Source organism: Triturus cristatus, chromosome 8, assembly GCF_964204655.1.
Source record: "Triturus cristatus chromosome 8, aTriCri1.1, whole genome shotgun sequence".
Lineage (NCBI taxonomy): Eukaryota > Metazoa > Chordata > Amphibia > Caudata > Salamandridae > Triturus > Triturus cristatus.
In genome coordinates, this window is record NC_140591.1 from 224,501,311 (window position 1) to 224,527,478 (window position 26,168).

Below are 26,168 nucleotides of genomic sequence, written 5' to 3' on the forward strand. Positions count from 1 at the left end.
ATTGCAGTTCATCCAATTTATTCCCAAAGTATACCAGTCCTTATTCATCACGTCAAAGGTACATAGTTCCATTATTTTGTGCGTTTTTCTGCTCCAGAATTGCCCATCCGGGCCTATTCGTAGGCATATACTGAAACTTGATTCCTCCATCACATTAAAATCCACCCAATGCATTTCGGTCCTCCTGGACCTTCGTCAGGGGTATCTATGGTAATTTAAAAATATGCATCAACTACATGCAATAAAAAGATATAGCAAAAAATTATGACAAAAAATTAATTTGACTCGCAAACCGCTTGTCATATTTTCTTGTTGATTTCTTGACATGCGCATTCGGAACGGAGCGCATTTTGAGTGAATGTACGCCAAATGAGAGAAATATGGATAAAAAGGACTGAATTTATAAGAAGGGTGTGCTTCAGGTTTATTGCAATGTATATTGGCAGGTAAAGACAGTCTCAAGGTAAGTCATGCACCTCACTATTTAACCAGCTAATTTCCCCAACTCTCATCTCCTTATAGTGGCAAAAACAGCCTTCCTGTTTTCTGTGTGTCTTTTACTCACTATTATCTTTTTCAATTTTCCACTCTTGGTCTCTCCTTAGGAATTCGGTTTTTGGCCTGACTCATCAATGTGTGTCTGTGAATATGAAAAGTGTTCTTATCTAAAATAACGTTGTGTGTCATTACAGATGATTCCCAGCTGAAACTGCTTCCCTTTGCATATTTTGGCTTATGATGATACAGTGTTCCTTCTGCAGGATCAGCTCTGCCATCATGCATCTAATTCAGGTAGGTTCTTTGTCACTAAATATGCATGATGCATATTCATTTGTGAATGTGGCTAGGTGCATGTTGCCTTTTGTGGGTACGTGATATTGTACATGGCTGTCTGATGGCCTGCAAGGGTGTCTGATGACCTGTAGGATTGTTTGTTGGCATGCTTGGGTGTATGAAAGTTGTGATTTTGGGTTGAGTAAGGGTCAGACGGTATAAATGGTTGTCTGTGGGGTTGTGATTGGGCACATTGATACTGATAACTTTTGTGCATGGGTGTCCAATCACATTTGATGATGTTTGAACATAGATAAGGTACTGATTAATCATGTGTGTGGATATTTAATGATGTGTGAGAGTATCTGTTATATTTCTTTTTCTTATGAATGAATGCGAGTACTTTATGGGCTATCTGGCAATCGTTGATGCCTGATTAATGTGAGTGTGGGTGTCAGCTGGTATGCAAGTGTGTCTGTGTGTGTCTACGTATGAGTGTGTGTGTGTATATATATATATATATATATATATAGACACACACACACACATACGTAGACATTACATATTGCATTATATATTATATATATATAAAATCTACTGGCGGTTGCCAGTAGATAGTTATAGTTAGGACCTAGTTTCCATAGGAAAAGCGTTTTTTCTCTGCCCAATAACTTTGGCGCCAGTTGACGAATCTTCGCAAAAGTTTCAAAACTAGTGGGGCGCTCTGGTCAGCTCCTGTCTTGAAAGTTTCGGGGTGATTCGCTAAGCGGGGGCCAAGAAAAAAGGGGGGTCCCAAAACGTGTTTTCTCCATGTTATTTTCCGTAGGAAACTTTAGACACGGCTACAGCCCGAACTGCTGAACGGAATTACACCAAATTTTGCAAAAAGGTAGCCCTTGGTTCAGAAAGAGTCCTTTTTGTTAAATGGTGTAAATCCATTCAGTAGTTCCTCAGAAATTCAAAAAATAGAGGCCGGAAAATCAATTTCCCATAGGAAACTTTAGACACGGCTACAGCTCGAACTGCTGAACGGAATTAAACCAAACTTGGCAAAAAGGTAGTCCTTGGTTCAGAAAGCGTCCTTTTTTAAATGGTGTAAATCCGTTCAGTAGTTGCTGAGAAAATCAAAAAATATTAGTTTTGATATCTAGAGCCGCGGTGGATCCGCGGACCCTCCCGACCACGAGCTTTATTCTAATTGGCTGTCAACACTCCAAACCAGGAAGTGTTGGCAGCCATCTTTTTGTAAAAAAGAAATTGGCCGAATTTGCGCTGGGTGTGTGAATCCGGACGAAAAATTTTAAAAAGTGAAGCGCGTCGCATTCAAAAAGCCCCCGGGTGTACTCAACAAATGTAAGACTGGCGCCGCAGGTATCACTTTTTAAATGCATAAATTTCCATCGCCGCCGGCTACGCTTCCCAACTCTTCTCAGGTTTCTTTTCGCTGCCATGCACGAGGAAAACACGCACTTCGGTGAAACCTCTCTCTTTCAGGAGCCTGGCTGCACGAGAGAAATGATTAGTGTGTCCGCAGAGTCATGTTCAGATATGATGTCCTTTAACCAAATTCCGAATCAAAAACCGACTCTAGACAGTCGCGTTAAAAAGTTTTATTTTACACATTTACCCAAGTCACCGCAAAAGAACCGAAACTAGGCGATATCGAAGCAAGGCTTGTAGGGATTTGAGCGCACATTTTGCAAGGCGCTCAGATTGTGTAGGCTGAAAAATGTAAGAGAGTTGACGCTGTTTGCGACCCACTCTTGTTGTCACTGCACAAGAGGCGGGTATGTGCACTGTGCGGATTTGCCTGAGATTAACAGCAGGTTCCCCTTGTCCCATAGTCACAGGCCTGTACGCGTCCACCTACGCCCTGCCCACCAAGTTGTGAGTGATTCCTCTCACCTTTTGAAAACCTCTCTGCGGCACGCAGGACCCACCCGCGTCAGAGGCCCCTCCACTCCACTGTGGTCAGTATCCTTCACCCCCACCACACTCCCCTTCTGAGTGATCGAGCAGCGCTTGTCCTTCCAGCAGCGCTCCCCTCCCCACCGAGCTGCGCACCAATCCCGAGGCACCGGGGCGGGCTCCGCCCGGCTCCTGACTGCCCCTGGGACTCCAGCACTTATAACCTACTGGACAGGCACTGGGTGCAGTGCTAGGGGACTTGAAACTAGCCTGGTCACCCGCAGCCAGGATTAGGAGGGGAACACCTTGGAGAGGCGGGGCATGCTTCACCCGATCACACAGGTAGAGTCTGCGCCGCTCTCAGGACTTTGGCAAGTTACTAAACTTCTTGAAGGGACGCGGCGACCATGGCAAGGGGGACCACTCAGGCCGCCCTGGCGGAGGCGCTGCTGTCATTGCTGCTTTTAGCTGTAGTTGGCATTGTCCGAGGACAAGCCGTGGCTCACCGGGACAGTGCCCCTTTATGATACGGAGGCCCGGATCAAGTGGAGGGGACCACCCTGCTCACCAACAACGGCATTCGAGTGCCATTCGGCAAGTCTATCTACCTGGATCCTGTGCAGGACTTGTCTATCACCGTGCACCCTGGCGACCGGTGCCACCTGTCCGTGCTGGACAATGACCCCCTGTCCCAGAGGCCCTGCCGCCTGCCTCTGGCCAGGTTTCCCTGCAACTTCTGCCCCGGAGAGGTGAAGTACACGCACCTGGGCTCCCGCAGCCCGTCCATGGACAGGGTGAAGCTGATGCTGCGCTATGATACGCAGACACGCACAATGGTGGTGCCCTTCATGCTGGAGGTGGAGGTGCTGTTCACCCAGCTGGAGGTGGTCACCAGGAACATGCCTCTGACTGTGGAGAAGCTGCTGGGCACCAGTGGGCCCATCGACAGGAAGACTCTGGAGTTCACTTACGACCGGGCATCGGAGGTGTGCAGAATGAGCCCTGTGGTGGGCCAGGGAGGCCTGCCCAGGTATGGGAGACTAGTTAATTTCGAGCCCAAGACCCCTGGTCAGATGGTTGATGGTGAGGAGTTTCTGAAGTTGGATGTGCGCTACCAGCACGCGGCTACCACCCGATCCCCCAACCGGGACTTTGTGCCCATGTTGGTAGAGTTGCAGGACCACGGAGTCGGAGAGAGAGGCCACACAGGTTTGCGGTATGAGCTCTGTCAGCTACAAATGGTAGCTGTGACAGAAAACCCCTACTCCTGACTCATGGAGCCTGTCCCTTTAATCTTTGGTGATTGGAAATAAGAGGAATACCCCCTCTGACAGCTAAGGCGCCTTAGCGTGCGCCGCACAGACGGCTATGCACACTCTGTTAGACCTGTCCTCTCACCTTCCACTTTCTTGGTCCTGATGAAAGCCAGCCCCAGTTTCCAGGCACTGGCTGAAACATGTTGACCCCACTGGATGGTGGCGGCCATTGATACCTCCTTAGCCATCCCCTGCCTCCTTTTAATGCTGCCCATGGCCCATTATTAAATAATTCTAATTGGTTTTCGGGACCAGAGGGACAGCTTTTAAATATACACGCACTACACCATCACTGCACGCTCACCTTGAAAATAAACCAGCTCCGCTGCAATTGCAGGCGTCGCAGCACACTTGAGGTACATTCGGTACCCCTAGTGGGGGCCGATGATGATGCATGCCACCAACTAGGTTGGTGGGTGAGGCCTTTCTTAAAAACCTAAATGGTTTCCCTTGACTAAAGAGACTATTCTGTTTCTTCATATCTACATACACATATCCCCCTCGACCGTGGGGCTAGTTCCTTTTGATTTTCTACATTTGTACTCAGGGGAATTGAACCAGCTTCCTTTTTTCCTCTCTCTCTTTGATTTATATAAAGAGTTGCAGGACCGCCAGGGCCAGGTGCTGAAGCAAGAGCTCTTCCAGATCCTTGTTAGGGTGCGGGAAGGCCTGGGTAACACAGCACCCAGGCCCAGCTTTGTGGCCATGATAATGAGGGAGGTGGACCAGTTCATCATGACAGCCTTCACCCCAGACATGCTGGCAGCTGAGGATGTAGAATCTGACCCTGGGGAGCTCATCTTCAATATCACATCAACCTTTGGGCTTGGCCAGTGACGCATTGTAAGCACGGATGACCGTAGCATGCCCATCACCTCTTTCCACCAGCGAGATCTGCAGGAGCTGAAGATTGCTTACCGGCCGCCAGCTTCTGACTCTGGCTACGAACCATCTTCGAGATTGAGCTGGAGGTGGTGGACACAGAGGGTGCCTCCTCAGAACCATTCTCCTTTATGATCCTGGTGAGGCCTATGAACACCCTGACACCCTTAGTGACACACAACACAGGCCAGTTGTTGTATGAGGGTCAGTCTCGCCCTCTCTCCAGTGCCCATAACCTTGAGATCAGTGATGAAGACAACCTGGTGCAGGTGATAGACGGGCTCCGACATGGCCAGCTCACTTTGTTGGGCACTCCACCAAACAGAAAGTTCTTCACCGCTCACGACTTAGATTCTGGGCTTGTGATCTATCAGCATGATGGAAGCGACTCTTACAGCAACAACATCATCTTCCGAATGACTGATGGGCAACATGAGGTGGAGTTCCTGTTCCCGATAACTGTTGTACCCACTGATGACGAGCCTCCAATTGTAAATGCCAACACCGGGCTGGTGCTCTTTGAGAAGCAGGTGGTGCAAATCACGCCCTTTGTGCTCAGTGCAACTGACATTGACTCAGAGGACCTGACCCTGGTGTTCACCCTGGAACTACCATTTCCCAGCCTTGGAGAAGTGGTACTGCGGCAGCAGGAGGCACCAGAGGAAGACCTTGCCTCCTGGAGCCACCTGCAGAGCGAAGGCCTTTACGAGAAGGAGATGAAAACCTGGCTACAACAGGACATCCTCAATGGGAAACTCTTCTACAGGCACACTCGGCCCCACAGCACATCCACCGTCATGGACTACCTTGTGTTTAGTGTCCACGATGACAAGAACCCTCCAAACCAGTCTGGAGAGAATATGCTTATCATCAAGATCCATCCCATTGATGATATCCCCCCTGAATTATACCCAGGCACCTTGCTGCAAATGGTGGTACAGGAGTACTTACCTACTTCCGAAGAAAGTTACTCCGTTACACTGACTTAGACTCTGATGACAGGGATCTAAAATACACCATTGTAAAACCACCCACTGACACTGATGAGAATAACCCAGTACAGATGGGCTCCATAGTGCTCACGGAAACTCCTGATGTTGTTGTGACTGAGTTCAATCAGGCTCAGATCAACCACCACAAGATCGCATACAAGCCCCTGGAGCTGGGTATCAACCCCCATGTGGTGCAGTTTGAGTGGAGGACACGGCTGGGAATACAGGAGGGGTGTTTTTACAATCTACCTACAGCCTGTGGACAATAAGCCTCTGAACATCATCAACACTGGATTGACTGTGTTTGAGAGCGGAACTCATGTTATCACAAAGTCAGAACTGGATGCTACTGACACGGACACATACGGGCACCGGATTGCTTTTACACTAACCCAGTCTCCCAGGCATGGGCAGGTGCTGTTGTCACTCAATGTCTTGATGGTGGGAGAGTCGTTTAGCTTAGAAGACATAGCCAAAAGCAGAATATCCTGTATTCACAATGAAGACGAGTCAAGCAGTGATTCGTGTACTTTGGATGTCAGCGATGGTGTGCATGTAATTACCATTGTGCTTAAAATCACAGTGCGACTTGTGGATGATGAAGTCCCTACACTAAAACTACCTCCTGAAACTATTGGTTCTTTTTTAGATGTTCTTGAAAACAGCGCTGCTGTGATCACTGCTAATGTCATCCAAGGCACAGATGAAGATACTGATGACCTAATGTTTACTTTCATTGTTGAGGATCCACCATTGTTGGGGGACATTTTGGTGAATGGGATTCCAGCTGAACGGTTTTCACAGCGGGATATCATTGATGGGGCTGTGGTGTATTCTCACACCAGTGGTGAGGTTGGGCCACTGAAAACAGAGGACTCTTTTAATTTAACCCTTTCTGACATGTCTGAAGAGTGGACAGTTAGGGGAACACTGTCCAGGGAGTTAGAATCCAGGTGACTATCCTACCTGTTGACAGCCAACCACAAGAGGTTACAGTAGGAGAACAGTTTACTGTTGTCGAATGGGACAAAGGAGTAATCACACCTTTACATGTAAGTGCCATAGACACCCCAAATTGACAATATTCTTTGTACTATTGTTGTACAGCCCACTGCTGGATATTTGGAAAACATTTCTCCAGCCCCAGGTTCTGAAAAGTCAAGAGCCGGAACAGCTATAAGTGCGTTCACCTTGAAAGACCTTAGACTGGGACATATTTACTATGTTCAATGTATCCATAAACATGTACAGCCTGTGGAAGACAGGTTCAATTTCCGCTGTTCCGATGGGACCAACTTTTCCCAGAGGCATTTCTTTCCCATTGTCATCATTTATTTTATTTATTTATTTTACGGATTTATACAGCGCATAGTTGCCCCAGCAACTGGGCGTTCCAGTGCTACCCAAAGGACAGGTGCCAATAGAACTGCTCCAACCAACACAAAACAAATTACGTCGGGAAGAGCCAGGTCTTTAAAGCCTTTCGGAAAGTCAAATGATTCTGGAGTCCTCTGATAGAGATCGGGAGGGAATTCCAAAGGTGGGCCACCTGAACCTTAAAAGATGGACCACCAGCTCTGGCTCTTTGAAATCAGGGGGTACATACCAGTCCCGAGTTAGCAGAGTGAAAGGGGAGATTCGGGATGTACTGGACTAGCAGGTCCACTAGGATCGGAGGACCTTGTTGTATCAACATTTTGTGGGCTACACACAGGGACTTAAACTGGATTCTTTTGGCTATTGGCAGCCAATGAAACTTAGGTAAAAGATTAGATACCGAGCAAAACTTGGGCAGTGCCAGCAAAGCACGTGCCGCGGCATTCTGAATTCTTTGGAGGCTTAAAATACAAGATTTATTGGCACCTAGATAAAGGGAGTTGCCATAATCCAACCGGGATAAGATTGTGGCCTGGAGAATAGTTTGGCGGATTTTTGGGTCAAAATATCCAAGCAGAGGTTTCAACCCCCTCAGGAGTCCAAAGCAGACCCCTGCAAGAACTTTAGATTGGGTATCAAAAGAAAGATCCCTATCTACCCAGAAGCCAAGATTCTTAACCGCCTCTTTAGGCAGTGGCGCTGGTTTGAGTTTATCCAGCCACCACTGTTCTGACCAGAGAGCACTATCTCTCCCCAGCACAAGAATTTCCGACTTGGCGGCATTAAGCTGCAAGCAATTGGCTGTCATCCAGTCTGCAATCACTAACGGGTCCTCTTTAAATTTAAAGAGGTTGTTTTTACACTTTTTTGAAAAGTCAATGACTAGCTGGGTGTCATCGGCATAAGATACCAATGACATCCCTCTACTTTTTCCAACCATTGCTAGGGGTTGAACATAGATGTTAAACAGCGCAGGGCTCAATATCGAACCCTGTGGGACCTCATGCTTAATGGCATGCACCTGCGAGTGATACAGTGGTACAGCAACTTGAAAAGTTCTGCCTTCCAGAAAAGAATGGAACCAGGCCAAGGCCAGCCCCCTGACCCCGATATCCTGCAGCCTACATAAGAGGATGTCATGGGAAACCGTGTCAAAAGCGGCACTTAAATCCAACAGATTCAAGGCTGCAGAGTTCCCAACATCTAGGCTGCCACGGATGTCCTCGATCACAGCCAACAGCGCCGACTCGGTGCTGTGGCGGGGGCGAAAACCATTTTGTGAGGGGTCAAGGACTTTGTTCTGCTCTACAAATTCAGCCAAGACTGTATTTACATAGGATTCAGTAGCTTTGGCTAAAAAAGGAAGTTGGGAGATCGGACGAAATTACCCGGGTCCGAAGGCTCTAGAGATGGTTTCTTTAGAAGAGGAACAACTTGTTTCCATGTTGCAGGCAATGATGCAGAGGACAGTGATAGATTAATCAGTTCCCTGACCGCTGGTAGAATTGAATTGTAAACTAGACGAAGTTAGTCTGGTCTCAGAGGATCGACTGGGGAACCTGATTTGATTTTACGACAAAGAGATTCCGTCTCAGAGAGCGAGAGTGGAGTGAAAGTGCACAACGTTAATTCAGGAATTACTATCCTGTCCTCGACCTCGGCTATTCGATCAGTGTTGACCCTAACTAAATGTAAGCTGGCAGTTGGAAGATTGTTATAAATAGTCCCAACTTACGCACAAAGAAAACAGCAAGTTTTTCGCACTGAGCGTTGGAGGAGACTGGGGTATCCGCTTTCACATTAGAGTGTTGCATCTTTCTAAGAAGGGAGAAAATCATTTTAGGGGGGTTATTACTCTCCAAAATTTTAGCCGCAATCTATTCAGCTCTGACTTTTCGCATCAACCTATGATATGTCTTAATTGAATCACGGGGTAATCCTGACAAGCCCCAAAATTGGGTATCGCAAGAAGCGTGGGTTGAACATTTCGAGTCCCTTTATGCCACAGGTGAGGGTCAGAGCACCACCCCTGAGTTTCAACTTGTCTTTTATAAGGATGAAGCCTTTACCCTGGGTGATGTTGATAAAGCTCTAAAACTTGTGGTTCCAGGTAGGGCCCCCGGTATGGATGGAATTCCTGCCGATATTTTTTTGAGTAATAGTGAATCCTGGGGAAAGTATATATTAGTACTAGCTAATCTGATTGCTAGAGGCACCTCGATACCCAATTCCTGGAAAGGCGCTGAGATCATTGCGGTGTTTAAGAAAGGGAATAAGTCCCTCCCCGGCAACTATCGACCAATTAGTTTGATTGACACCACACAAAAAATCCTGGGTAGGTTGATTTTGAATAAAGTGTTGGACTGGGCCTCTGAACATTTAATTCTTTCCCATTTGCAAGCAGGATTCAGAGTTCGAATAAGTACCATTGATCAGGTCCTGCATTTTGCTATGCTCCATTGGAAGACTGTACTTCTAGGAGAGGGCAGCCTATATGCTGCCTTTATTGATTTAAGGGCAGCGTTCGATCTTGTCCCACGGGCATCCTTATGGGCTGTCCTTGACAAAATGGGCATGCCACCTTTGTTACTTTCATTAATTATTAGACTCCACATGGACAACTTTGCCGAGATTAGGTGGGGTTGTGTAGGACAAGTGACCACTCAGTTCCCCATTCAGAAGGGGGTTAGACAAGGCTGCGTTCTTGCACCTACGTTATTTTCTATGTACATCAATGATGTGGCTAAATTGTTAATTGATGCAAGCGTAGATGCCCCTATATTGGCAGGTGCCAAAATCCCTATTTTAATGTTTGCTGACGATTGTCTGATCATAGCTAAAACCCCGAGCGGCCTTCAGAAATCTTTAAATATTTTTGAGGACTTTTGTTCAGCTCGTGGGCTAGAAATTAATGTTTTAAAATCTAAATTTATGTCTTTTAACCAGTCTAAATCTTTCAAGGGTAAAATATTTATGAACAAACTGCCACTTGATCAAGTCCAAGATTTTATTTACCTAGGTATCTGTATCCAACATGACTTGGGTTGGAAGAAGCAGGTAGATATGGCTACCCTTAAACATTCTCAACTCTCTGGTGCGCTGAGTAAAGAACATTCTAAATCTCTGACAAAACCAATCGACCCGGCACTTCGTGTCTATGATGGAAAAGTGGTTGGTGCTGCGCTCTATGGAGTTGAGTTGTGGGGATTCGAGAACCTACATAAAATGTCTACCTCCGAAAACAGATTTTTACGTAATCTTACTAGATACCACAGAGTACTCCCTTGTGCCCCTTGTTTTACGATCTAGGAGTAAGACCAATAGCATTAATTGCCTCGTTTCGTCCAGTCCTATACTGGCGACGATTATGGGTTACCCCGGAACTTGGGCTCTTTGCCCGTGGCCTTATGGATATAGTTAAAATCGATAATTTCCACAAAGTCAAGTGGCTTCATAGGATACATGAGATGCTTAAAAAGTTGGGTCTAAAAGATTTGTGGGAGGACCCAGTAAATAGCAGGTTCCCGTCGAAACAAATATTGAAGGCCCTATACTGGGAAATGGTGGCTATTCGAGTTTATAGAAGTACAGCCCCACTTTCACTAACAGGTGTATTTCTCGCTTTTAAGGACTCAATTTCACAGGCATCCTTCTGGGATGATATTACCAATCCTCTGGATAGGAAGCTATATTTCCAATTTAGAGTTGGTAGTCTCCCAGTCAGAGAATTTACATCTAGATGGTCTTCGAGTTGCACACTTATTTGCCCAGGTTGTACGGCACCTTCTGAATCAATTAACCAATGCCCTTCATATGTAATCCCGAGACGGGCCTGGATTAAACCTATGTGTCGACAGCTGGGCATTAGGAATGTTAAGGTAGTACTTAGAATTTTACGTTCTACTGAAATACCATGTATCTACATATCTGTTGCTAAATTCCTTGGGAGGGCCTGGGTAATTAGGAGTATATTGTTGGATGGGCAGATTGTCTAAACACTTGAAATATGAATTATGTTGTAATACTATTTATCTTTTTAACTATTTTAATATGTTGTCTTCTTTGTATTTATATCTAATTGTTGTATGCTTTTATGACAATCGTCGAATAAAGCTAATTTGACTGACTGAATCACGGTATTTATTTTTTGCTTCCAAGTCATAAGCACGCCTCCAGGATCACTTCAATTGCTTACAGACCTTTTTAGCTTTCACCAAGGTTTCAGTAAACCAAGTTTCTTCCATGAACTGAGTTTTGCAGGAATGCTGGCATCTAGCGCTTGAGTCAGCCAATCCTGAAAGAGAGTATCGGCTACCTCTATATTAAAAGGGGACTGTGGTTTCAAACTTAACAAAGAATCCGAGAATTGACTAACATCCAATTTATGCCAAGGACGTTTCATCACAGAGCGAGGGCAGTTCAGATCCGGTTTCCCTGGCAGCTGAAAGGAAAAAGAAACCAAGAAGTGGTCTGACCAGACCAAAGGGCCCGGAGGTGACACTGTTATAGAACCCAAATTAGAAAATATAGGGTCCAAAAAATGGCCGGCCACATGAGTGCAATCAGTCACACGTTGTATCAATTGACAGGCCTCTAAATCGGCTAGGAAGCAGGCAATATCGGTTTTGCCACTGTCTTCCAGATGAAGATTTAAATCACCCCGGCCAATGATGAAAATCCAGAGAATTTGTTATCATGGAAGGTATGCATTTGGTGATTGATACGCCCATCCTCAATGCAGCGGATGCTGATATCCCAGCTGACAATCTAACTTTTATCATTACTAAACCACCCAAGCTTGGGCATATTGTAAACCAGCTGGTGAATGGCACTGTTTTGGTGGAAAGTTTCAATTTAGAGAAGATTAAGGAGAGCTCTAGTATAATCTATTAACATGATGACGCTGAGACAACGGAGGACAGCTTTGAGGTGAAATTAACTGATGGCAAGTTCAACGTTGAACAAATAGTGCTCATCATGGTGATACCAGTGGATGATGAGACCCCAGAATGACTATCAATGATGGACTTGAAATTGAGATTGGAGAAACCAAAATAATCACAAACCGAATAGTGAAGGCTACTGATTTAGATTCAGATGATAGCACGCTGACCTTGATTGTGTGATATGGCCCAGGGCAGGGCCTTTTACAGAGCAGGTGGCCCTCAGGTGGAATTGAGAACATCACTATGGGAATGAACTTTACTCAGGATGAGATAGACCGGGATCTCATCAAGTATGTGCACTTTGGACAAAAAGGGATTTGAGACCTTTTATAGTGTGATGTGACAGATGGCTTGAATCCCCTTATTGACCGCTACTTTTATGTGACCATTGGAAGCATTGACATGGTCTTCCCAGATGTCATCAATAAAGGAGTGTCATAGAAAGAAGGTGGGAGAGTAACACTCACAACAGAACCTCCTGAGCACCAGTGACCTGAACAGCCCAGATGAGCATTTGGTTTTCAGCATCACCCGGGCACCTATCCGTGGCCATTTTGAGTGCACACATCGCCCGGGAGTGCCAGTGACTTCCTTCACCCAACTCCAATTAGCAGGTAACAAAGTCTACTATATTCACACTTCAGATGATGAAGTGAAAATGGATAGCTTTGAATTTGAAGTCACTGATGGATACAACCCAGTGTTTCGCACCTTCCGGATTTGCCATAAGTGATGTTGACAACAAAAAAACAGTGCTGACAATTCATGGCATGGCAGTCAGTGGGAGTGAACACAAACTAATAACCCCCTTTGAGCTAACAGTGGAAGACAGGAACACCCCTGACCATCTTCTGAAATTCATTGTGACCCAAGTACCTGTTCATGGGCAGCTCCTTTTCAACAACACGAAATCCGTGACAACCTTCACCAAGCAAGACCTTAATGACAAACTGATCAGTTACAAGTATGATGGAACCGAGTCCGCTTAAGACAGCTTCTCGTTCACAGTAACCGATGGCACCCATACTGACTTCTATGTTTTCCCCGACACTGTATTCGAAACAAGGAGGCCACCAATGATGAAAATCAAAATCATAGCAGTCGACAGTGGGATCCCGCAAATTGTGGTCAGCAAAGGAGCCCCCACACTACGTATCTTGCCTACTGGTCATGTGGGATATCTCATCACCAACAAAGGCCTGAGAGCAGGGGACAGGGACAGTGTAACCCTCCTTGTGTGCTTCTGGGTCATTGAGGGGCCCCACCTCGGCTTCCTGATCAACCTGGATAAAGGCAACCACAGCATCATTCACTTCACACAAGGTAAAGTGTACGGGTCTTCCTGTTCTGTCTTTTTCCTTGCCTTCATCACTGTTTGCCAACCTATTACATGTGACAAGCACAATCAAAGTAAATGTCAACATATTGTTGTTCGATACTGTTTTCACTGAAATCACACATGCAGCCCGTCAATGTTAAAAACATAATAAAAGCAATGTGAAATGTATAGTGTACAAAAGATCGGAAACGTCATTGTCAGTTCACAGCCTAAATAATGAATAGGCTTGTGTAGTCATATATACGTCATGAGATTTAGTACTGAATTCACCATTTTTAAAATGTTTGCTTGTTTGGAAAATTTAAACATGTTGGTGTAGTTATAAACAGGTGTTGTGTGCCTCCAAGAAATAACCTGCACACAAAACTCGTGTAATGGGTAAATATGCTTTAGGCATAAGGAAGGCCAGAGAAACTCAGCACTGTTTTCAGCTGTATCCAAACACACTGTAATCAATAGTGGTTTTAGGTCGAAGCCTACCAGACAGCCAGATGTCTGGTTCATGAATGACATCTTGGAGACATTCAGAAAGCTTCCACTCTACTCTGCACCACTCCACTGTACGCCACTCTACTCTGCAAACACTACACTCTCTGTCACTCTAGTCTGCACCACTGCACTCTACACTGCACCACTCTCTTCTACACCACTGTACTGCACTCTATGCCAATTCACTTTACGCCACTACACTTTACGCCACTACACTCTACGCCACTTTAATCTACTGTGACACACTGCACTCTGCGCTTCTCTACTCTACATCACTCTACTCTATGCCAGTGCACTATACCCCACTCTACTATGCACCACTGCTCTTTTCGTTACAGCACTCTACACCACTCCAGTCTAGGCCGCTCCGCTCGAAGTCACTCTACTCTGCAACACTGCACTCTATGCCAATGCACTTTATGCCTTTACTCTGAAACAATATACTCTAAGCCACTGCACTATATGCCACTGCGCTCTATGCCACTCTACTCCCCTCTGCGCCACTCCACTCTATGCAAATGCGCTCTATGCCACTGCACTGTACGCCAACTACTGTGCACCACTGCACTTTGTGCTACTATACTCTGCTCTGCGACACCCTGCACCTCTGCATGCTATGCCACTCCACACCATTGTGCTCTGCACCACTCTACTCTGCACCACTGCACTCTATGCATTGCACTCTACAACACTGCTCTCTTTGATACTCCCCTCTATGCCACTCCACTCTATACCACTCTACTACACTCCACGCAATGCACTCTACGCCTCTACACTACACTCTAACCTTTACAACGCCACTCTACGCACTTCATTCTACTCTGAAACAATCCACTCTACTCCACTGCACTCTATGCCACTACACTCTATGCCATTGCACTCTACACTGCACTACTCTGCACCACTCTACTGTACGCTACTGTGTTCTATGGCAATGCACTCTATACCACTTTACTCAAAACCAGCGCAATTTACGCCACTGCATTCTACACCAACTATTCTTCACCACTGCACTTTATGCCATTATATTCCACTCTGCAACACTCTAAGCCACTGCATGTTATGCCACTCTACTCCATTGTGCTCTGTGCCACTCTACTCTGCACCACTGCTCTCTACACCAGTCTACTCTGCACCGCTCTACTATCCATCACTCTGCTCTGCACCGCTGCACTCTGTGCTACGCCACTGCACTGTACAACACTCTACTCTGCAGGAACGCACTCTCCACCACTGACCTCAACACCACTCTACTCTGCACCACTGCACTCTCTGCCACTGCACTCTACGCTACTGCACCCTATTCTGCCCCACTGAACTCTACGGCATTCTACTGCAGTCTATGCCACTACATTCTACATTATTCCACTCTACGACACTCTAATATATTCTGTATCACTGAAATCCATGCCACTGCACTCTGCACCACTCTACTCTACACCACTGCACTCTTTGCTACTCTCCACCTCTCCACTCTACCCTGCACCACTTCACTCATCACCACTCCACTTTTCTCCACCCTACTCAACTGAACACCACTTTCCTCTACTCTGAAACCATCTACTCTGACTATGCCACTGCATTCTACACCACTATGCTCTACGCCAGTCTACTCCACTCTAGGTCTTTGAATTCTACGTCACTGCAATCTACTCTGCACCACTCTACTTTATACTACTCTACATCACTGCACTCTATGCCAATGTAGTCTACACTACTTTACTCAAAACCAATGCACTCTACGCCAATCTGCTCTGCACCACTGTACTTTATGCCACTTCATTCTAGGCCACTGTACTGTACTCTACAACACTCCACTCTACGACACTACACTCTGCTTCATTAAACTTTATTCCACTCTATGGCACTCCAGCCTGCAACACTCTACTCCACTCTACAACAGTACTCCATTCTACAATGCTCTACCCAACTCCCTCTATGCCACTCTACTCCACCCTATTCTACAACACACTACTCTACTCTGCTGCACTCCACTACTCCACTCTCTGCCATTCCCCTCTATGACACTCTATGCCACTCCACTCTATGCCACTCCACTCTACAACACCCTACTCCACTCTGTACAATTCCACTCTCCTACACTACTCCAATCTATGCCACTGCACTCAACAACAATCTATTTTGCTCTACTCCACTCTACTCTAGGCAACATCCTCTATGCCACTCCACTCTGTTCCATACCACTCCATGACACTCTATGCCACGACACTCTATTCCACGCCACTCAACTCCACTCAACGCCATTCTGCTCTATGACATTCTACTCCCTCCACGACACTCCACAACACTTTACACCACTTCACTCTATGCCACTTCATGACACTCCACTTCACTCTACTTCAATTCACTCAAGTCTACTCTACGCCACTCCATGGCCCTCTATGCCACTCCATAACACTTCACTCTGCACTGCTTTATGACCCTCCATTCCACACCACTCTTTTTTACCCCACTAACTTTTGGCCATGCTGAACAGCAGGCATGCTGGTGTACAACATGGCTAAAAAAACATTGGCAAAGCCAATAGCTCGTGCACAGGCGAGTCCGATTGGCTTTGCCAATGCATGTTTGAATCATGCCTGTTTACCAGCCAATAGACAGTATTGTGAATTGTATTTCAACAAAAGAAATCACTTTAGCGTGTCTGTCTTCAGTAAGGCCCTTGTGACAAAGGTCTTCTTTTTCCATAGTGGACCTGATTCATAAACTTCACTTTGTAGTACGTTTTGCAGTACTACAAAACGTACTACAAAATGCTATTCACAAGCTGCACATTTGTAGTAAATTACACTTTTTAGTAAGTTTACTACTTTCCAGTATTTTCAAACTGCACTTTTGTAGTTACTTACACCTTTGTAGTAAATCCCTACCCCCATTATTTACTTTGGGAGGGTGTTGCAGTGCCAGTGGTTGGCCATGTGTAGTATTGGACTTACTACAAAAGTGTACGTTACTACAAAAGTGCAGTTTGTGAGTACCAAACAGTAGTAAACTTAATCTTAAGTGTAAAATTACACAAAAGTGTAATTTACCTTTGCGAATCAGGTCTTATATGTCTGTGGGAAAATACTTTGATACATAAGAGCCCTCGGCCCTCCACCTCTCCAAGTAATTTGTGTGAACTGAAAGTGCAGTGTGCATCTGCTACACATGCCACTGTTTACACGTGTCAGAGCACTACTGGTAATATGGGTATCCTGGCACTTTGCAAACCTGGGTCATTTTATAGCGTTGTGCCAAAGCTAATGCTACACACATCATTCGAAAACAGGCGACGCCCCTCTTGTTTCAGGTTGTCTTCCTTCTTTCAGTTAGCTTCTGAACTCTGCTCCCCCTGAGTGCCAAGCACTTGTTTTTACCTAACATAAAGTTGTAAACACAAACCCCCCGAGTTCATTGGAGTAACTAGTGATTTTAAACTGTTTGAGCGGGAAGCTGTTCTTGTGGCTGAAATCAACAGGTCCAGTGGCAGGTGTGCGTTTCTGCAGGATTTAGCAGCGTCGCTGAATTCCATGGCCTCCGGGCGCCATAGCGATTACACTCCATTCAGGGATGTTATTGTGAAATTGCCGTAATGAACCGGACTGGCCGCATTTCTTACATTTTGGGCCTAACAAGCTTAAACTGTAAGTACTCGCATGCCCATTGTAGAATGACGTAGCTTGTAATCGGCAGGTGAGGAGAGGAGATTCTTAAATCGGGCAACAATACCTTTGTTAGGCGTGCACTCTCTTGATACCTACTTTTTTGCTCTTTTTAAAGCTCATTTATTTTTAAGGTAGACATAAGCAGAAATTAGTGACTGTTGTAAATTCAAACATGTTCACATTCATTCTCAGTAACCTGATGACTGTTGATAATCCTTCCCAGTCATCAGAATGTTCACAGATTTTCAGTTTACTTATCCTTATGATGTTCCTAGGTGCAACAGAGCACCATCGTTATAATTCTCTGCACAACGTATTAATTACAGTTTACTCTGCAAAATACCTGTGAAAAGTCTACTGTAGACACAAAACACACCGTCATGTATGTGTGCTTTGGAGGTGTCCTGGTAAACATTGACCTTTTTACGCTGTATTGGCCCTCAGTCATTTTATACCCCTCTCTCTCTCTCTAACTCTCTCTCGCGCGCTCTCTCTCTCTCTATATATATATATATATAGAGAGAGATATATATATAGGGGCAGATTTATGAGCCCCTTGCGCCACTTTTGCATCACTTTTCCCATGTTAAAAGTGACGCAAAAGTGGCGCAAGGGGCTCATAACACACCATCCCTACTAGCAGAGACTATAGTGACACAAACAGTGCAGAATTCAGATGAGTGGGAAGCACTATCCTCAAAGAAAAAAGAACAAATTCGCACAGCCCTACACGGGGCGTTTATGACTAAATACCTCCGGAAAAATACGGCACCCAGGGGATTGATTGTCACTAACGAACCTAGATTATTCCTTAATAATAAAGAATTTAGAATCAATTGGTCCAGCATTGCGTGGAAATGCACAAAAGATTGGTTAATTCTCATCATCAACACTGCGAGACAACCAGCAGATGCTCTCCTAGTCGAGATCCAACAGAGTGAAAGCAAACTGAAAACTACAGTGCAACTCTCACTTTTCAAAAAGAAGTTGGATGAAATTAATAAAGAGCACTCAGAGTATAAGGAATGTCTAACACAATCCAAGCTGACTAAACTGAAAAAAGATGTACAAAAATTCAGCAAAGAAACAGTCTATCCATACGTGACGGATGAACATTACAACAAACCAATCCCACAACAATTAGGGAGAAAACAACGCTTCCGACCGACGCCCCAGAACTGGACATTCAGCTCTGGAGAAGATAGAAGCGACACCAGCAGTGATGAAGGCTCGGGACCACATTATGGAAAACCGTCCGGGTACCAACCCCTGATGCAGGTACCTCAACAACAACCACCCCAACCTCCCCCCTTTGGCTTTTGGCAACAGCCTTATTTTCCATCGGGCTTTGGTTATCATCCAGGCCCACCGCCCTTTTTTATTCCAGGGCAGAGGCAGAGGGCGGGGCAGACAAAAAAGAAGAAAAACAAGGGTCCAGTGGGAAGACCAACAACCACCGCAAGGAGTAACAACCAGGAGCAGAGGGAGAACGGAGATGCCCTCAACAAGCAGGGATTAACCAATATCGTTAACATCAGCACACACATCCTAACTCCTGATGAAGAAACCATTCTTAACAAAGGTTTAGGTTTCGTCCCCACTCCTAAAAATGACCCCTTCACTTTTAATATGGAATTGGCCCAGTTTTTTCGAAAACTTAAGCTTCGAGACTTCTTCGGAGACACGACAGAAACTGATGAGGATAAGAGGAAATCTACCGGGTTGCGCAAAAAGTCTACCTTCCAACCCCCAAACCAGAACATTTCATGCCAAATACTGACATTCGAACAGGCAGTGCTCAGTGACATAGAAAATATTGACTACCTTAACACCAAAGGGTTTAATAACCTCTCAGGGAAGGAACGGATGGCCCTACTGGCACTTAAAAACAAGCATTGGCATAGCCAATAGGTCTCGCCTTTGGGACCTTATAAGTGTTTAGCCATGTAACAGTTGCATAACTAAATACTTATAAGGTCCCAAAAGCGAGACCTATTGACTATGCCAAGCGGCCACGAAAGTTAAAGTGATCGCGATCACGATCAAACATCAAATCGAAAGTGAAAGTAATCGCTGTAAAGCACGGCGCGCGCGCCTGCGCACATGCACTGTAGCTCTAGGCTGGCCTGGTAGCACTTTTTGGAGCCCTCTCAATAAGTCTTGCCAGAGCAGCGCATGCGCTGGGTCAGGCGAGACCTAAAAAAGAAGTGGGGGGATGCTGACGTCACGACAGGAAGTGACGTCACAAAAGGTGGCTTGCACCATCAGACTCATTGCCTCCCCTCGCTCACCCCTTAGGTGCGATTGCACGTGAGCAGCATTCTGAATGAGCTCCGATCTCGCCCCAGAGAGGCCAAAGAGTGAATGTGTGGCTCTATTTGCTCTAGTTATCGAGCTCCGGGTAAAATAAGTGGGGGGACGCCGTCCACAAGCGTGGTACCACAACTCGAGCCCTGATAATAAGCACTGGCAAATCAAATAAGTCTCATCACTTGGCTTTACTAATGAAGAAAGAAAGAACGAACGATGCCGAGCAATGTATTTTCAGGTAGTAATACATGGTATGTGTTCAAAATTGAATATGCCATTGTAAAACAAAAAGTGTTTGCTTCATTTCAGCTTTTCACACCTGTGTTACAAGACCCGTTTCAAAGGCACCATTCTTTGCTAGTAGGTATCCAGTTGTTTGAAGGAGGTATGAGGGATGAAGCAGGGCAGTAATTGACGGGCCTCAGTCCCGGTGTCCAGCTCTTATCTGGGAGAAACGGGATGAGAGTAGCACGTGCACCTGTAGGCCAGCAGCCGCCCCACTTGCCGCAGAGATTATGGATAAAGACACTGAAGTGGGAAATGGCAAATTGTGTCTAGTGTGTAGTTGGTGCTGTTGTTGGTGGGTGTGGGGGCACTGGTGTGGGGCTATCGAGCAATGACACTCTCGGAAAGCAGAAGAAAATGTCAATAAAGCCTGTGAACGTTCTAGTTGAAACGTTTGACACAGTTTCAACCATGTTGCTTTGGAAAGGCAGATTACAACTGATTTAGTTTGGTGTTTGAAATAGCGCTAATATAGACATATTGATCACGAGGTGCTGTATCTATAGACATTTGGTGTGTGGGGCTATTACAGACCGGATTACTGGCACTGCTGGTTATTGCGTGAGGACAACCAATAAATGATGTACTTCGCATTACATAGTAAAATATATTTGCATGTTTGGTGGACGGCAAGATGTTTTTTTAGTGACGCTTCGTGCTGATTTCAGAACCTTGTTTATATTTTGGGTCAGCCAGTGCCCCGCCCCACCGGAGAGCTCCTAGCTGAGAGTGACTTCTGGGCACAATGTCGGTTACCAAAAGGACACACACATTTGCTGACATAGGGTCATCTATAGACGGGGTCGCCGCGCGTGACTGTCTTCTGTTTACATCCCCCAAAATTCTGCAGAACGGATCTTGGAATGCATCTCAGGCACCGAAGCACCGTACCCCCTGTGAACCCGTCTAGGTCTGTTGGCGATGAAACTCTTTCTTACAGTGTGCTGTTATGCAAGACAAGTTCACAGAGGCACCACGGTGAGTATAATGAGTGAATGAATTAGTGAATTGATTGCAGATTCCCCTAGCGGCCGCGAAAGTTAAAGTGATCGCTATCGCGATCACGATCAAACATCAAAGCGGACGTGGGGCCGCGAATGTGAAAGTAATCGTGGTAAAGCGCGGCGCGCGCGCCCACGCACATGCACTGTAGCTCTAGGCTGGCCTGGTAGCACTTTTTGGAGCCCTCTCAATAAGTCTCGCCAGACCAGCGCATGCGCTGGATCAGTCGAGACCTAACAACCAGGATATCGTTATCAAACCAGCAGATAAGGGGGGCGCGACTGTCCTGATGGACCTCACGACGTACCGAGATGAGTGTATGAGACTGCTAGCAGATACGAACAGCTATGCAATACACCAAACGGACCCCACGGGCCCGATTAAGATCAAAATCAAGAACATGGTGGAAGAAGCCCTAGGTAACAACTGGATAACGAAGCAAGAAGCGGAGTTCTTAATTAACGAGGAACCTAGGATGGCGCGCTTCTACATCCTACCCAAGATCCACAAGGGACGCATGCCACCGCCAGGCAGACCAATCGTCTCAGGCATCGGATCGGTGCTAGAACCTTTGTCCCAATTTTGCGATTGGTTCCTACGGCCCATTGTCAAGGAAACACAATCATACCTTAAGGACACAAAAGACGTCCTATGCCTCCTAAGAGATCTGGAGGTTGATACCACAAATGACTGGCTTATAACGATGGACATCGAAGCCCTGTACACTAGTATTCCGCAACGACGAACTTTGGAGGTTGTAGAAAACATCATCTTGCGCAGGGAGTGGGATTTTGTTACCCCCCAACACTTTATCATGGAATGCGCTGAACTGGCCCTTACAGAAAACTTCTTTGAATTTGAACAGGTCATTTACCACCAAATAACAGGCACTTCGATGGGGAGCACATTTGCTCCCAGCTTGGCCTGTTTATACGTCCAGCAATTTGAAGATGATTTCATCAATAATGCAGTGAACCCATTTCAAAACCACATAAAGATTTGGAAACGTTACATAGATGACGTCTTGATTGTATGGAATGGAACAGAAGAGAACGCTACAGCCTTCGTCCATTGGGTCAACCTACAAGATAGCCATCTTAAATTTACTCACACCATCAATAAAAACCACGCAATCTTTCTGGACCTGGATATAACACTCACAAGTGAGGGGATAACAACTAAGGTTCATAACAAACCCACCGACAAAAATAGCCTACTCTTGTATGAGAGTTATCATCCAAAAGCCCTCAAACAGAACTTACCAGTTGGTCAGTTCCTCCGTATCAGGAGAAACTGTTCCGAGAAAGAAACTTACACAGAGCAGGCAGAACAACTCGAGAAGAAACTGATTGAACGCCATTATCCAAGAAAACTGGTGAAGAAGGCTAACAAAAGAGCCAGAAACAACCCAAGGGAGGCACTTTTGGAAAACGTGGAAAAAGACAAAACCAATAGACCAGTCTGCGTCACCACTTTTACCCCAATTTCAAACTCAGTTCAGAAAATCATTCAAAAAAGATGGCACATACTCAACAGCGCTGGAAAACATTGGGAACCGCCACTGTTCGCGTACAAACGGAATAAAAATCTCAGAGATGAACTAGTCCATGCCCAGATGACCACAAATGAGAACACAGAACAACTTAGACTCTGGGATCAACCACCCGTGGTTGGCCATTTCTCCTGCGGCGGATGCCAATCATGTAATCTTACAAAGAACACTAAGTCAGTGGACATTGGAACCAACAGACCGTGGCAACTCAAATCATTCAGCAACTGTAACACGGATAATGTGATATATTTACTAACATGCCCTTGCCAACTTCAATACGTGGGGATGACTACAAGGAAAGTAAGAATTCGAATCAATGAGCACCGTAGCACAATTAGGTGCAAAAAAACGAACACCAAGTTAACACGACACTTTACTGAGAAAAACCACACAGACTCAGACCTACAGTGGACTATCCTGGAGGTCATGAAGAAAAAGAAATTTGATCTCACAAAGGCTCTCCATGTGAGGGAACAACGTTGGGTGTATCGCCTACGCTCTCATGAAAAAGGTCTCAACGATGACATTACATGGCTGCAGTTAACCAATTGATGAAAGGAGATATAATTCGGACAGTAGAACAACCATACACAATGGTTCCCTTTCTCCATTTCCTTTCTTGACCCGGTTTTAATATAAAATACTAACTGCACATTTGGATATATAAGTTCATCACGACACTATAGCCTTGTAGTATCACGATACATCACCATACATAGGTTCAAAAGCGGCTGGAGATAGCTATATGTAGCAACGCTGCCGCTACATTAACAGACACTGTACATAGTTTTACTACACGTTGAAGTATAAAGCAAGGCATGTCTCAAAAAGATAAAACTTTTGATCTCTTCAGTGCTAGAGCCCCTTTTAATAACATACACCTCTGTATTAACCTGTATGTGCCACCAACTATCCTTTTAAAAATCAGGACACTATCGTATGCACATTCAATACACGAGCAATCCAGAAATCAACAGACACTATGCATAGCTCTATTGCACGCTGAGGTAGCAAGAAAAACGTGTCTCAAAAACTTTTGAACTCTCCAGTGCTTGAGCCCTGTTTATAACAAAACCTTTTATTAACCCGTTTGTGCCACCACCTTTTCTCGAAAATCGGGGCACTATTGAATGCACTGTTTTACAATTCGTTATTAACCTGTATTCAATATAAGGGAAACCAAGTAATTAAGATCACTTAAGCATTTATGGTGTCGCGTTGTCAATATATGACGCGTTTTCATATACTTTCAGTATTCTCGTTTAATTAAACACAAGGTTACGACACCCCTCGCCGAGCCAGCCTCATCTCCAATGAAATCGCCTCTATCTCATGCACCTTGCCAGACAGGCTTTAGCGCGCCCTATGAACGGCGTCCTTTTCCGATCCTTCGTTCCCTATAGGACGGCTTACTCACACCCCCAGGCTCTTCACCAATGAGTCTCCTTCTCTCTTCTACGCGACCTCCGCCATCTTGACTACAGGCTCGGTGCTCTACTGACACCGGGAACCCCGCACCTGTTTTCTGCTCCCAGTCTAATTAATACAATTACACCGCGTATTTAAGACGGCGCCCGCTCCCTCCAGTCCTCGCACTCGGGAGGTTCGAGCGGACGCATAGGACACAGGCATATTCTGCTCCGTGTTACAGTAAGAGTGTGGATGATGCGAATGACTAAGAAGTATGCGTGTGTAGTAATGATTAACTTTCACTATATAAGCAAGTTACTTCCAATGTTCCCTTCAATTCTGTTGGGGATTCGCTCTAATGATAGACCGTCTCTCTGTCTGTGTGTCATTTTTTCCTGAAGTTTGGATTAAGAACTAGGCTATGTGCTTTTCTTTCTACAGAAGTAACATAACGGTGGATTTCCCCCGTCCCTCTTCCCCCCTTGGGACAAGTTGTCCAACCAATTAGGGTAAGTTTGGTAGCAGTATTTACTGCTCCCAGGCTGAAATTGCTCACAAAAGTGTACACAAATAGAGTGTCACAAAGTCACAAACACTTTAATCACTCCTAGAGTTCAATGCATGCATTGTATTCCTTTTCTCTTTTCGTTTACAGGTACGTTCTACTCAGCAAGGTTTTAATGAATCCTGTTTTCTCACTTTATTTCATAGGCTTCACCTTTGGAAGCACCATAGGAAGTGAAGTGTGGCCTATGCTACACTCACACAGTGGTAGTATCTTACCAACACCTGGTAAGAACGGAGCCCTCATTCATACTTTGGTCCTGATGAATGCCGCGGACCCAACAGGGCCATTATGGCAGAAACATGTTGACCACACATAGGACGGTTAGGGGACACTAAATACCCCATACACCGTCACACATAATTTTTAATATCATATAGTTGTCAATCACATTAAAAATCACTCTTGACCACTATAATGATTTTTAACCCCACTCACAGTCTCACGGGCCCCCACTTAACCATTTAGAAAGTGCATCCTTGTCGTCAAGTGTATGCCCGCCCTCTATCAAACGAAGGTTTTAGAGGGCGAGGACTGGTCAATGATGAAGCATGACACCAGGTGGTGTGTGAGACCAGTCCGTAACTTTTTGTGAGATGCCCACACCTACGACGTTCCTGTAACTCGTTTGGGTTATCACACTAGGAGCGGCTTCTTGTGGTAAATGCTCATAAATCTGCCTCATATTATCTACTGGCGGTCGCCAGTAGATAGTTATAGTTAGGATCGTGTTTCCATAGGAAATCCGCAACATTCTATTTGGAATAACTTTGGCGCCGATTGACGAATCCTTGCGAAATTTTCAAAATAGGTGGGGCGCTCCGCTCCGCTCCTTCCCTGAAAGTCTCGGGGGGATTCGTCAAGCGGGGGCTGAGAAAAAGGGGGGGTCCCAATACGCGTTTTCCCCATGCATTTTTCCATAGGACCTTTAGTCCAAGCTACAGCCCGAACGGCTGAACAGAATTACTTGAAATTTGGCAAAGAGGTAGTCCTCAGGTCAGGGATGTGCCTTTTGCAGGTCTGATGTAAATCTGTTCAGTATTTCCTGAGAAAATAGCATTTAAATCAATATATATATCTATAGGCGCGCTCCGTGCGCGTACGGTAAAATGTACCGTACGCGCACGCTGCCGTGCGCGAGCGCGATTCTGATTGGTTGTTAGATCTTAGTAAACATTCGAATCGGTCGAAACCAGGAAGTGTCGGCTGCCATTTTGTCTCTCGCAGTCTGAGGGGGTGAAAAGCAAAGGTGGAGAACGTGAAAAGGGGGCAGGGTGGACAGTTCCTGACCCCCAGCCTTTGTCAAGGGGGTCCCAGAAGGACCCCCAAGAGCCAAAATTTCTTTTAATTTTT

General features: G+C 45.6%; 1 pseudogene; it reads left to right on the forward strand.

Moving 5' to 3' along the window:
• LOC146801883 (FRAS1-related extracellular matrix protein 2-like) overlaps positions 1-23,392 on the forward strand; it is a 39,024-nt pseudogene extending 15,632 nt beyond the window's left edge.
• Positions 23,393-26,168: the final 2,776 nt, after the last annotated feature.